General features: G+C 39.1%; 1 protein-coding gene across 2 annotated transcripts in view; it reads right to left on the reverse strand.

The window, feature by feature from the left end:
• Window positions 1-13,680, reverse strand: part of BACH2 (BTB domain and CNC homolog 2) — a 508,005-nt gene that overhangs the window by 248,192 nt on the left and 246,133 nt on the right. The window lies entirely within an intron of this gene.

Genomic DNA, 13,680 nt, shown 5'->3' on the forward strand with positions numbered 1-13,680 from the left:
GTAATAGTAAATATGCATTTATGGCTCCAAGGGTTAATCCTTTTTGGCAAAGACAGATCTGTACTTATTGATCTATATTGCTTTAGTTTTCATTAAAAAGTGACCTTAGGAGTGTAATCAATCAATTGACTTGTGCTGATAAAGTAAGGTGTCTGCATTGCATTGCCAGGAAGACTTGGCACAGTGTAATACTGAAAGTGTACACTTGTGCACAATGTATTCCCAGAAAGCAGATAACCTGAAGTAACAGTCCGAGCAGCAATTACAACAAAGAAGCCCATAAGCTCAGTGAGTACCTGGCCAATATTCTAAAAATATGAATTCCCTTGGTACTTCAATAGAGTTTGCTGCAAAATGACTGCAGTTTCACGTGACTGCCAACAAGCAACCATTTTAAGGGAAACATATCCAAGGCACATTTAACTTCCAGATGCTGTTAGATCAAACAATGTGAGGCGTACAGTCTAGGCAACTAGATAACACTTAATGGTAGCAGGCCCATCTATCCTGCTTATTATCCTATTGATAGGTTGTTAAAAGACCAAGGGCATGCGCCTATGTGTACATACCAGTGACCCTGCACACACCACACCAAATATGTTTTGAACACAGAGTTGTAAATTTACTAAATGTCATTAACATTATACACAAAGCAAAAATGTTATCCTCTTGGATTCCAGTGTCTTACAAATCTGTATTTTAAATACTTTGGCTTCCAGTAACACAAGCAAACCAGTGATAACAACCCCTTCGTTGTCAGAAACATACATTACAGTGCTTTTACCCCATTGAATGCCAGCAACACACAGACTAGTGATTCTAGTAGCATACAGAACAGTGATGTTAACTTTGCTGTAGGGCTGCAACAACTAATCGGTAAGTTTGATCATAAAAATAGTTATCAACAAATCTCATTATCAATTAGGTGGTCAGCGATTAGTTGGTTAATTGCACAGCACCAGCTGCTTTAATCTGATGATCTACTGCAACTAAGATTGTGCAAAAAAATTGAATTTATTTATTTTTTAATCTTTTTTTCTATCCGATTAATCGGATAATAATTATCCGATTAATCAGATAGGAAAAAAAAAAAAAATGTTTGCACAATACAATGTGCAGGAGTTCATCGGATTGAAGCAGCTCGTACTGTGCAATTAACCAACTAATCGCTGACCACCTAATTGATAATGAGATTCTTTGACAACTCTTTTTATGATCAGTCTTACCGATTAGTTGTTGCAGTCCTACTTTGTTGTCTGCCAGTAACACTAAAGAGCACTTATGTAACCCAATTGACAATCGTTTAAACCCTTTGGTTGGCAGACAAAGCAGGTACATATATATAGCAGAGATTGAAGCTCTTGTCCAAAACAAACAGAATAGTGATTGATCAATCTGTGTTCTCCACAGAAACTTTTGCCAGCCAGATGGCATTATAAAGGAGCCGGGTAGTGGCAGTGTTATACTTTTTAATATTATATCATTTTCTGCTATGCGAAGCACAAATTAATTGCATAACTTAACATAAATGCAGAATTTAGCCTTAGAGGCTGCCAGGAACACACACAGAGCAGCAATCCTCATCAAAGGGCGAATACTATATTTGTAGTAATTGTAATAAGCTTCAGAGGACTTCAGGTATTGCCCAGGGTTTTTGAATATAAGTGCCCTATTACAGCCACAGACTTGGGTTTCTAGACTCTGAAACCTTTGGCAACTGGCAGGCTTTAAATAAAACCAAAACCTAACACAACACTCGCTAGCTTGCTATCCTGACACAACGTAAATCCTACAGAGCTAAACCCGAAGGTAATTATAAATATTTTACATCCAATGTTCTTTACATAGAAGAAAATGTTCTTGATATAAATATATATATTTTTTTGTAATATATATATAATTTACCTATATATTGTCTCTTCTTACGTCAGAAATGACAAATCCAGCTTCCTTCAATAACGGCTTCCCCCCCAGAGCAAACATTGCCTGAGGCCACACCATGATTGGAGGAAGCCGGATTCGTAATTTCTGACAAAAGAAGAGATGACCTGGGGTGGAGGGAATCGCTGCTCCGATGTTCCAAGCTTGAAAGGAATAAAAGGTAAGTATTTAAAAAAAACGGCTACAATGCAAACTTTCATGAATGAAAGTGCCCCTGTTTTTAATAGTATTTTTAAAAAGAGGGCTTTCATTCATGAATATTTACATTCACTTTAAATGAGCAATGAGGAAGTTCTGTGACATTATGGTGAATGATAGTGCTGATGTTTATTATACTGGAATGAACCAGTGTTAAAAGACTGTTGCTATTTGGATTATATGCTGGACTATATGCTGAAAACTCACTGTTTGTTTGTATTCACTTGAACACTGCTATGATCTGCAAATAAACAGACCACAGGCCTTTCAAACTTAACAGTTTGGATGTGTTTTCCTTAAAACCCTAGAGGGCTATGCAGGTAGAGGGCTATGCAGGTAAAGTCCTAGGCAGACAGGCAGTCTGTTACATGTGGTGGAGTTTGCGGGCCCTGCATTGAAGAAACCTGTGGGTATTGAAGAGGAATCTAGCAGTCTGCAAAATGGAAGAAGTTGTGAATGCTTTACTGCAAGCTACAGCTACACAGCAGCAGGCTAAAGTCACACAGCAACAAACCATAACTGCACAGCAATAAAATATGTCAGCTTTACAACAACTGGTATTTGCTCAAAAGACAAATACAGATACCATGATTCAGCAAGTTGTAGCATCTCAAACAGAATCAAAACCATGTGCCCAGGGAGGAGGAGCAACAGGCTACAGCAGGAGATTCAGGCCTTGATTAGGGGTTTGACTAGAGTCCCCGAAGAGACACATCCAGAGGCTAAGATGATCCGTGCCAGCTGTTACCTTCAGAAGATGACACTTGCAGATGATGTTGAGGCATACCTTCTGCCATTTAAACGGACTGTTAAGAGAAAGATGGCCGGCAAGTGAATGGGCAAGCATACTAGCACCTTATTTGAGTGGAGAACCCAAGAAAGCTTTTATGATTTGAAGCCAAAACAAGCAGGGGATTACTTTGTGTGTGGACTTTTTATCCAGAGAAACCCATCTGGTCTCAGATGTTTGATCTTATACATCTCGCTCGCAAGTGGCTGCAACCAGAGGTGAATTCTTCCAGCCATATTGTGGAACTCCTTGTGATGGACCAGTTCCTGAGAGGTTTACCTGCGACTGTTCGATGTTGGGTTAGTCAGACTGATTCTGTTGTTCCCCTCCCATTTACTTCCTGTGCAGCTGTTGCTGGATGAATAAGCACAAGTATTCTCAGAGCTAATAGGACACACCGGCACCTTTTAACAGAGCAAAGGGCTCCGGGAAAGTCGCGCTCCAACAGAGGTACAGCGAAAAGGAGTTGCCATTGAAGGAAAAGACCGTACTCACCTTGCAACCATTCTGGTGTAAGTAAAAGTGAACACCATTTGTTTGGTTTCTTTTTGTCTTTTGATTTGGGATCCCTTTGTATTCCAGAACGCCTGTTGATATCATCATGGATCCCGCTGTCATCTGAATCCCCTTGACTTCCTTTTACCACTTCCATTGCTCTATCTGGACACATTTTGTTTTAATGTTTCTCTTTGTTTTTTGAAGCTTTGTTTTTTGGATGTTTTATTTTATTTTTTTTTAGCTTTATAACATTAGTTTTAAAAGCTTTTCATTGGCCATAATTTGAGATACTACACTTAGATATACGTCTGATCAACGTATATATTACATTGTAATCTTTCCTTTGTACTTTTTTATGAAATACTTTTTTATGAGATGCTTTTTATGAGATGTTTTAATGTGTAAATTTATTTTATTAAATATTTTTTTTAAATATATTTCTGCAACATATCATTGCCTAATTGGCACCATGTCTGTCTAAGTTACTATTAAACTGTTTATTCAGCGCTGTGGGCCTAAAGTTTCTTCATTGTGAAAAAACTTTTTTCCATCTTTAATATATCCATCAGAGGTTGGGGAACCCCTGTTCATCCACTGGCATTATAGTACATATCAGTGCAGAGATTGCTTCTTTTTGTGGTTAGTCAGATTGATACCCAGTCTGTAGATCAGTTGATGGGTCTGGTGGAGAGATATGTTGCTGCAGAGGACAAGAAGGGGCCTGCTCAATCAGAGCAAGTGCAGTAAGTGAGAAATCAAGATGCTGCAAGACCGGGTAAGACCAGGGACGGACTGATCAGCCGGGCAAATAGGACCTGAACCGAGGACCCAGCATGTCAGGGGGCCCACAAATAGAATCTCCATGGGTCCTGGTGTGCTGCTTCAGTAACTAAGTAGTGGGTTTAGTGGGGGCCTTGTGTCTGGATGTGGGGTTTTTTGCTCTGTGGACCCTAGAGTGTGGGGGAGCCCTGTTGGGTGTCTGTCACTGTGAGGGCCATGGAGTGGGGGGTATGACCCTAGAGGTTGGGGGCCCTTTCTCTGTCCCTTGATGTTGGAGATCCTAGCCCTGGAGGTTGGGAGCCTAGTAGGGGTAAGGGTAGGGAGACTACCATGTTAATTTACATACATTTGAATACATCTAGGTCAGTGTGAGACAGTGGGGGCCCTTCCCTAATTTTTGCCCGTGGGCCCTGATTGGTCTCAGTCAGCCCCTGGGTAAGACTGTTCTGGGCTTGAGAGGAGACACTGAGGAACATAGGGCATATCCTAAGCTGTACCCCAGGAGTGGATATAGGTGAGGAACAGACTATGTTATGAAATGCTTTTGTTGCAATGGACTGGGTCATAAAGCGAAAGACTGTCCCCCCCTTAGCAGATGAACTGATGCAATGCAACATAGGTAAGTAATACTGGTGAACAAAATGTATGTATGTTAAATTATGTAGAATCTGCTATTACAAATTGTTTTCAAAATCCCCATATATGTTATGCGACTGTGAATGGTAAAACTGTAAAAGCATTACTAGCTTCAGGTAGTATGGCTACACTGGTAGCGAAATTCCTTATGCCTGAAGCAGAAATTGATAAATATCAGAAAATTGGCATAATTTATGCTCATGGAGACAAAATATCCCACAGCAATGGTTGAGATTAATCCCTTTATAAATTTCATGTTTGGTGTAGTAGATTATCTAGCCCATTAAATAGTATTGGGAACAAATTTTCCTCATTTTGCAGATTTATGCAGAACCTCTGATAAAGTAACTCATGGGGGCTCTGAAATTCTATTTCCGTTTTCTGAACTAGAATGCGAGGAACAAAATTCAGAGGCAAAATAAATATTGCACCATGTGCCTGCTTTAGTGGGAGAAGATACAGAACAAAGAAGTGATGAACCCGGTAGTCAGGAACATAACAGTGGAATACAGGAGCTAGAGGTCTGTCCTGTTAATTTTAGAAAAGCACAGTGGAAAGACCCAACTCTGCCAGAATATAGAAAGAATATTTAAGTTTCTAATGACACTCTGATACAGCCTTATTTTGAGGTTGTAAATGATTTGATTTACAGAGTTTAAATAAAAGGCACTGAAATGTTAAACCAGTTGCTAGTTCCTCAACCTTTCAGAATCACAGTGCTAAATCTTGCACATAGCCACATATTGGGGGTCATTTAGACATCGAGAAAACAAGAGAGAGAATCTTACAAAGGTTATATTAGTCTGGGGTTTTTGCTTCAATATCCGAATATTGCTCTTTTTGAGTTGAGTGTCAGCATACTGCCCCTTTTAAGGCATATCGTAGTCATCTAGTACTGTTACTTATAATAGAGGTGCCATTTGAAAGAATTGCTATGGACTTAGTAGGTCCGCTGGTAAAAATCGGCAAGGGGGCACCAATATTTACTAGTGATTTTAGACAAAATACCCAGAAGCAGTATCATTATGAAATGCATCTGCTATGTAAATAGCAAAATAACTAATGCTAATGTTTAGCAGAGTGGGCATTCCCAAATAAATTTTGACTGACCAGGGTACTCCTTTTATGCCAAAGGTTATGAAAGAGTTGTGTAAGCGTCTCCAGATTAAACATCTTAAAACATCTGTTTATCTTCCTTAGACTGATGGTCTTGTAGAACATTTCAATAAAACCCTAAAGAGTACGTTAAGGAAAGTGATTGATTAGGATAGGAAAAATTGGGATTGTTTGATGCCTTATTTAATATTTTCCATACGGGAGGTGCTGCAAACATCTACTGGTTTTCCCCTTTTGAGCTTCTATTTGTACCACATCCCAGGGTGCTAATAGATATAGCTAAAGAAATAAGAATGTAAATAATACATTAGTGCTAATGAGCAAACAGGCTAAATGCAGGATGAAATGGCATCTGTCCTGCCCATAGTAAAGGAACATATGCAGAAAGCCTAGGAGGCCAAGAACACTAGCTATAACAGGAATGCTAGACTTAGAATTTTTCACCCAGGAGACAAGATGTTGGTTGCTGTTCCTACAGTAGAAAACAAGTTTCTTGGCATGGCCCATGTGAGATTACTGAACAAGTTAGTAAAGTAAATTATAAAGTGAGACAAACAGGCAAAAGGAAACCAGAGCAGATATATCATATTAACCTGCTGAAGCCTTGAAGAGGTTTTAACCACTATAGTAGTTGCTGCCAATCCTGTTAAAGAGCCAGAGGTGAATATTGCAGAAACACTGTCTTCCAATCAGAAACAGAAAGTTAAGGATTTTATAAGAAGGAATAAGGGATAATACATATCCCTTTAAATCCTAGAAACTTAGGGCATATCTAAACATTTAAAAACTGTCCCACACAACACACATTCACAAAATGTATTGCCTTGGAGTAGATGCTAAGATTGTTAAGTAGGTAGAATGCTGGTTTAAGGATAAACGGCAGAGGTTTTAAATGAATGGAGTACATTCAAATGAGGGGTCAATTACTAGTGACTACCTTAAATTAAACAATGTGTCTAAATTGAATGCTTATCCAATGCCCAGGGTTTATGAACACCCACTATTTGACAACTTTAGACCTCACAAAAGGCTATTGGCAGGCACCCCTGAGTGACAGAGCAAAGGAAAAGACAGCTTTTTCTACATTATATGTTTACAATATTATATATTGTTACCATTTGGGTTACGTGGGGCCCTAGAAATTAATGGACAGAATTCTGAAATCCCACACTCGTTATGACGCAGCATATTTGGATGATGTAGTCATTCCAAGATTGGGACTCCCAACTTCCCAAAGAGCAGGCATTTTTGGATTGTATTCGCTTGGCAGGGCTAACAGCCAATTCTTCAAAACACCTGGGTTATTCAATTGGTAGAGGTTTGGTGAAACAGCAAAAGTGGAATCCATACAAAACTGGCCCCGCACAGCCACTAAGAAGCAACTCGGGACCTTTTTGATGTTAATTGGATACTTTAGGAGGTATGTTCCAGACTTTGCTACAATTACTGGCCCTCTCACTGACCTTACAAAGCCAAAGGCTCCAATAATGGTAAAGCGGTCTTCAGAATGTGAACAAGGCTTTTTAAGGTTGAAGGAAGCTTTATGTACAAAACCTGTCCTAGTAACCCCCTGACAAATGCATCTGAAATTGGTTTGGGAGTATTATCTCAGGAAATTAATGGTAAAGAACATCATGTGGTTATAATTTTACTGTTAAACATAGGGTTGGGTCTAAACATGGAAATGCTGATAGCCTGTGCTGACTCCATTCATTTATGTCCATGGTTGCTCACCCCATAAGGTTTGAGCAGGGGGGAGGATATGTGACAGAGTGCTAGGCTGAGTTGTGGAAGGGGTGTATTAAGGACCCAGTCATTTAAGAAATCCCTACCATGATTTGTAAGATAACACAGGCAGCTCCAGGGAAAGACTGTGTTTAAACTAACCTGTTTTAGTTATAGTGTATTATGGGTTCCCTGGGGTGGAGTATTCGGAAGAGACAGGTGCACCGATTCTCTACTCTACTATGAGGGTGGATCGATTGTACAGGATCCAGTCCACATTTTTCTGAGTCCTTTCTCACTGTGTTAATTTGATTAAGACACCTGGAGTGTGTTAAGGTTATAAAAGGTCTCGTTAAAGGGACACTCAATCAAAATTAAACTTTCATGATTGAGATAGAGCATGCAATTTTAAACAACTTTCCAATTTACTTCCTTTAACAAAATGTGCACAGTCTCTTTATATTTTCACTTTTTGAGTCACCAGCTCCTACTGAGCATGTGCAATAATAAGTGTGTATGCATTTGTGAATGGCTGATGGCTGACACATGGTACGTGCATGCATTTGTGATTGGCTGATGGCTGTCACATGGTACAGGGGGAGTGGAAAAAGACATAACTTTTAAAATTGTCAGAAAAAAAATCTACTACTCATTTGAAGTTCAGACTAAGTGCTATTGCATTGTCTTGTTATCTTGCATTTGTTGATTATGCAAATCTACTGTGTTGACTGGTCCTTTAAGTGAGTAATGAGGAAGTTCTGTGTCATTATGGTGAAGGAAAGTGCTGGAGTATATTATACTGGAATTAACCAGTGTTAAAAGACTGTTGCTATATGCATTACATGCTGGACTATAATGTTGAAAATTCACTGGTTTTTAAACCTGTCCTCAACCTCCCCAACAGGCCAGAGTTTCAGGATTACCTTTGGTGAGAGCAGGTAAAATAACCATGTTCACTAATCGGCTAATTGTTTCACCTATGCTCCAGTTCAGATATCCTCAAAATCTGGCATGTTAGGTAGGCCTGAGCGCTATGCAGGTAAAGCCCCAGGAAGACAGGAAGTCTGTTACAACTATATATATTTAGACATACATTTAAACATTTCCAGTCAAACACCTTGTCATATACTATATACCTTTTATTAATATTCATATGAGTACGTTTTTGTATCAGAAACAGTATATTTGACTGTAAAACTTTATTTTAATCTATTTTTGAGGTGTGTGGTGCATTTTTTTTTAAGTACACAAAAGAGTCCCAACACAAGCAAATATAGTTAAAAGTTCCAGGCTTTAATCCAACGTTTGCTAAAAACATATACTGTATAAGTAAAGTACAGCCAGCTACTGCATAGCAATGACCGACAATGACATATAAAAGCATTCATGTCAAGAAGGGAAAGCTGAGCTCCTCACACAGCAGACATGTTTTGTGCTTGTGCTTTTGTGCTTGCAAAGCACCTTTACACTTTACGCTAGGGGGCATATTTATGTAAGTGCGAGCGGACATGATACAATGTAGTGTATCATGTCCGCTGCACATCGATAAATGCCGACAGCATACGCTGTCTGCATTTATCATTGCTCAAGCAGTTCACCAGAACTGCTTGTGCAATACCACCCCATGCAGAATCCTATCAGCCAATCGGAATTCGAGGGACGCCATCTTGGATGACGTCATTTAAAGGAACCGTCATTCGTCGAGTAGTCGTCGTGCTGGAAGGATGCTCCGCGCTGGACGTCTTCAAGATGGAGTCGCTCCTCGTCGGATGGAAGAAGATAGAAGATGCCGCTTGGATGAAGCGTTCTGCCGGTCCGGATGTCCTCTTCTGCCCGGATAGGATGAAGACTTCTGCCGGTCTGGATGTCCTCTTCTGCCCCATCGGATGAAGACTTCTGCCCGGATCGGATGACCACTTGTGCCCGGCTGGGTGAAGACGGCTCAAGGTAGGGTGATCTTCAATAGGGTAGTGTTAGGTTTTTTTAAGGGGAGATTGGGTGGGTTTTAGAGTAGGGGTGTGTGGGTGGTGGGTTGTAATGTTGGGGGGGGTATTGTCTTTTTTTTTTACAGGTAAAAGAGCTGATTACTTTGGGGCAATGCCCCGCAAAAAGCCCTTTTAAGGGCTATTTGTAATTTAGTATAGGGTAGGGCATTTTATTATTTTGGGGGGCTTTTTTATTTTATTAGGGGGCTTAGATTAGGTGTAATTAGTTTAAACTTCTTGTAATTTTTCCCTGTAACTTAGTGTTTTTTTTTTTTTGTACTATAGTTTATTTTATTTTATTGTATTTAATTTTAGCTAATTGTAGTTAATTTATTTAATTAATTGAATGATAGTGTAGTGTTAGGTGTATTTGTAACTTAGGTTAGGATTTATTTTACAGGTAATTTTGTAATCATTTTAACTAGGTAGCTATCAAATAGTTATTAACTATTTAATAGATATTGTACCTAGTTAAAATAAATACAAAGTTACCTGTAAAATAAAAATAAATCCTAAAATAGCTACAATGTAATTATTAATTATATTGTAGCTATCTTAGGGTTTATTTTATAGGTAAGTATTTAGTTTTAAACAGGAATACTTTAGTTAATAATAGTAATATTATTTAGATTTATTTAAATAATAATTAAGTTAGGGGGGTGTTAGGGTTAGACTTAGGTTTAGGGGTTAATAACTATTATAGTGGCGGCGGCAGGTTAGGGGTTAATAGATTTAATAGGCTGTGTGCGCTATGGCGGTTTAGGGGTTAATAATAGAATTGGTTTATTGCGGTGTGGGCTATGGCAGTTTAGGGGTTAATACACTTTATTAGTTATTGCGGTGGGGAATTGCGGTTGACAGGTAGATCGACATTGTGCATGTGTTAGGGTTTTTTTTCCAGGCATTTTAGGGAGTTACGGTGCTCCCATACTCAGCGCAAGGCCTGCTACGGCTGCATTTTATGGCGAGGTGAAAATGGAGTAAGATTTCTCCATTTTCGCCGCGTAAGGCCTTGCGCTGGATATTGGATACCGACTTACGACGCGGTCCCATGTTAGCCTATGGAAGTAAAAAAAGTTAGCAGTAACTTGTATGCAAGGTCAATCTGATTGGCTGATTAAATCAACCAATCGGATTTTTCCTACCTTAATTCCGATTGGCTGATAGAATCCTATCAGCCAATCGGAATTCGAGGGACGCCATCTTGGATGATGTCATTTAAAGGAACCGTCATTTGTCGAGTAGTCGTCGTGCTGGAAGGATGCTCCGCGCCGGATGTCAATAATATAGAATCTTAACTGCAATAACCACACAAGTATAGCTGGACTTTAGCGTACATAATTTATGAGCCCAGCGATAAAAAGAAAGAACCTATCCCAACATGCAGCTTGTCTGCTCTTTCCAATTTGCAAACAAATTGTTGCACAAGTTGTGTGGCTTCTGCAGCTGTTCATTGGTTGATATACACAAATCGTTTTCTTGTTGAAAGTCTAGGAGTGTGCCCATAAAGGAATTTGAACATGTGTTTAACCTTTTTAGAAGGGAGTAAAACACAGAGCTCTAAAATGTCGCTCAATTGTGTATGTTCACTAAAGTACACAATTTACATTTAAAAGTGAGAAATTGGTGCCGAATGTTCAAACATACTATTATAATTCGTATTTGTGCCAAATAGATATTATTATAACTTTCTAGACATGTTTTAAAATTTAAATAGTATTTAAAGTACTGTTATACTTATTTGACCGATTGCTTTATCATTGTTAGTACAAATCAATGCACAGAAAATAGTGCATGGAACATTAATAGTGTATGGAGCATTTCTATAATTATCAAATATTTTGCATTCACCCTGCAAAATATCCTTATGTCAACGATACATGGAATCTAATCTGCTTCAGCACTGCAACGGATTGGAAGATGTCAGTAGACAAAGTGCATGTGATACAGAAGCCACAGCACACATGCTGCAGAGTATGTCATTCAACCTCACATGTCAACTTTAGCACATGCCGAACATAAATAAGATGGCACATAACACCTTGGCTGTAGGGTCTATCGCATTCAGGGAACAAGAGAGAAGTGTGATAAAATTACACTGGGATGTCAGCAAAGAGATTGCAGAAATTTATAAGAGTTACTTTAGCAGTGTAATTTATTTATTGGAAGGTGTGATTGATGGTCACGTCTATTAAAGGAAAAGTCTACTCCAGAATTTTTATTGTTTAAAAAGATAGATAATCCCTTTACTACCCATTCCCCAGTTTTGCATAAACAACACTGTTTTATTAATACTCATTTTACCTCTGTGATTACCTTGTATCTAAGCCTCTGCCGACTGCCCCCTTATTTCAGTTCTATTGACAGACTTGGGGCACGATTACATGTACGGAGCAGGCTTCAGTGCAAGTACTGCAACCCGTGCCGCCCGTAATTTCACCTCACACATCGGGGTATTACATATACCCCGCTGGCAGCTCATAAAGTGCCGTAAGTCTGATAAATTAGTGATGTCCAGAAATGAGCGTATACACAAATTTCTGGAGTCGCCAGTGACTTACGGCACTTTAGAAACTGCCGGCGCCTAAGAAAAGTAAGAAAATAACAAATCTCCCGTAAAAGTCTAACACGCCTCCCAAAAATAAGCCCGACACGTAAAAACCCCTATATCCGCAATCCCCCCTCTCACTACTAATAATAAATGTATTAACCCCTAGACCGACAACCCCCCACAACGCAATAAGCCTAATGAAACTATTAACCCCTATATCCGCCATTAACCCACAACGCAATAAACCCATTCAAACTATTAACCCCTAAAGCGCCAAAGCCACACCGCAAGTAATAACTAAATTATTAACCCCTAAATCCGCCATCAAACCCACACTGCAAGTAATAACTACATTATTAACCCCTATATCCGCCAACCCCAACATCGCAAACTACCTATTAAAACTATTAATCCCCTAATCTACCATTAACCCACAACGCAATAAACCCATTAAAACTATTAACCCCTAAACCGCCAAACCCACACCGCAAGTAATAACTAAATTATTAACCCCTAAATCCGCCATCAAACCCACACCCCAAGTAATAACTAAATTATTAACCCCTATATCCGCCAACCCCAACATCGCAAACTACCTATTAAAACTATTAATCCGAAATCCGCCATTAACCCACAACGCAATAAACCCATTAAAACTATTAACCTTTTACCGCCAAAGCCCACAACGCAAGAAACCTTACCCCTAACCTAACACCCCCTAAATGAACTCAAATTACCTAATTTACAAAATACTAAAGTTACTATTAAATTTAAAAAAAAACACTACTTTAAAAATAAAAAAAAAATCTAAGATTACAGAAAATAAAAAGAAAATTACCAAATTTTAAAAAATTATACCTTATCCCTATGAAAATAAAAAGCCCTCCCAAAATAAAAACATCCCCTACTCTAATAAACTACCAGTAGCTCTTAAAATGGCTTTTTGCAGGGCATTGCCCCAAGATAATCAGCTCTTTTACAAGAAAATACACAAAGCCCCCCTAACAGTAAAACCCCCCACCCACCAAAGCTCCCCCAAATAAAATAACCTAACACTAAAAACCCTAAACTACCCACTGCCCTGAAAAGGGCATTTGTTGGGCATTGCCATTAAAAGGACATTTAGCTCTTTTACTGCCCACCCTATCTAAATAAAATTAAAAAAAAAAAACTTAAAAAACCCCAAGTCTAAGCCCCAGGTTGCTACTCATCATTCCTGAAGTCCGGCGGAGAAGGTCCTGTTCCAGGCGGTGAAGTCTTCTTCCAAGCAGCGACCTCTTCTTTCTTCTTCCTGGAACATGCTTCTCAGAGCGGAGCTGAAGACCGTCTACCCTAGAACTGAAGACCAGTGATCGTAAAATCTTCGCTCCACACTGGATAAAGAATTCAAGGGACGCGATTAATAAGGTTTGCCTCCCTTAGAAGGGAATATGAACTCCCTCAGAAGGATTTATATGCTT

This window comes from Bombina bombina, chromosome 4 (assembly GCF_027579735.1).
Source record: "Bombina bombina isolate aBomBom1 chromosome 4, aBomBom1.pri, whole genome shotgun sequence".
Taxonomy (NCBI): Eukaryota; Metazoa; Chordata; class Amphibia; order Anura; family Bombinatoridae; genus Bombina; species Bombina bombina.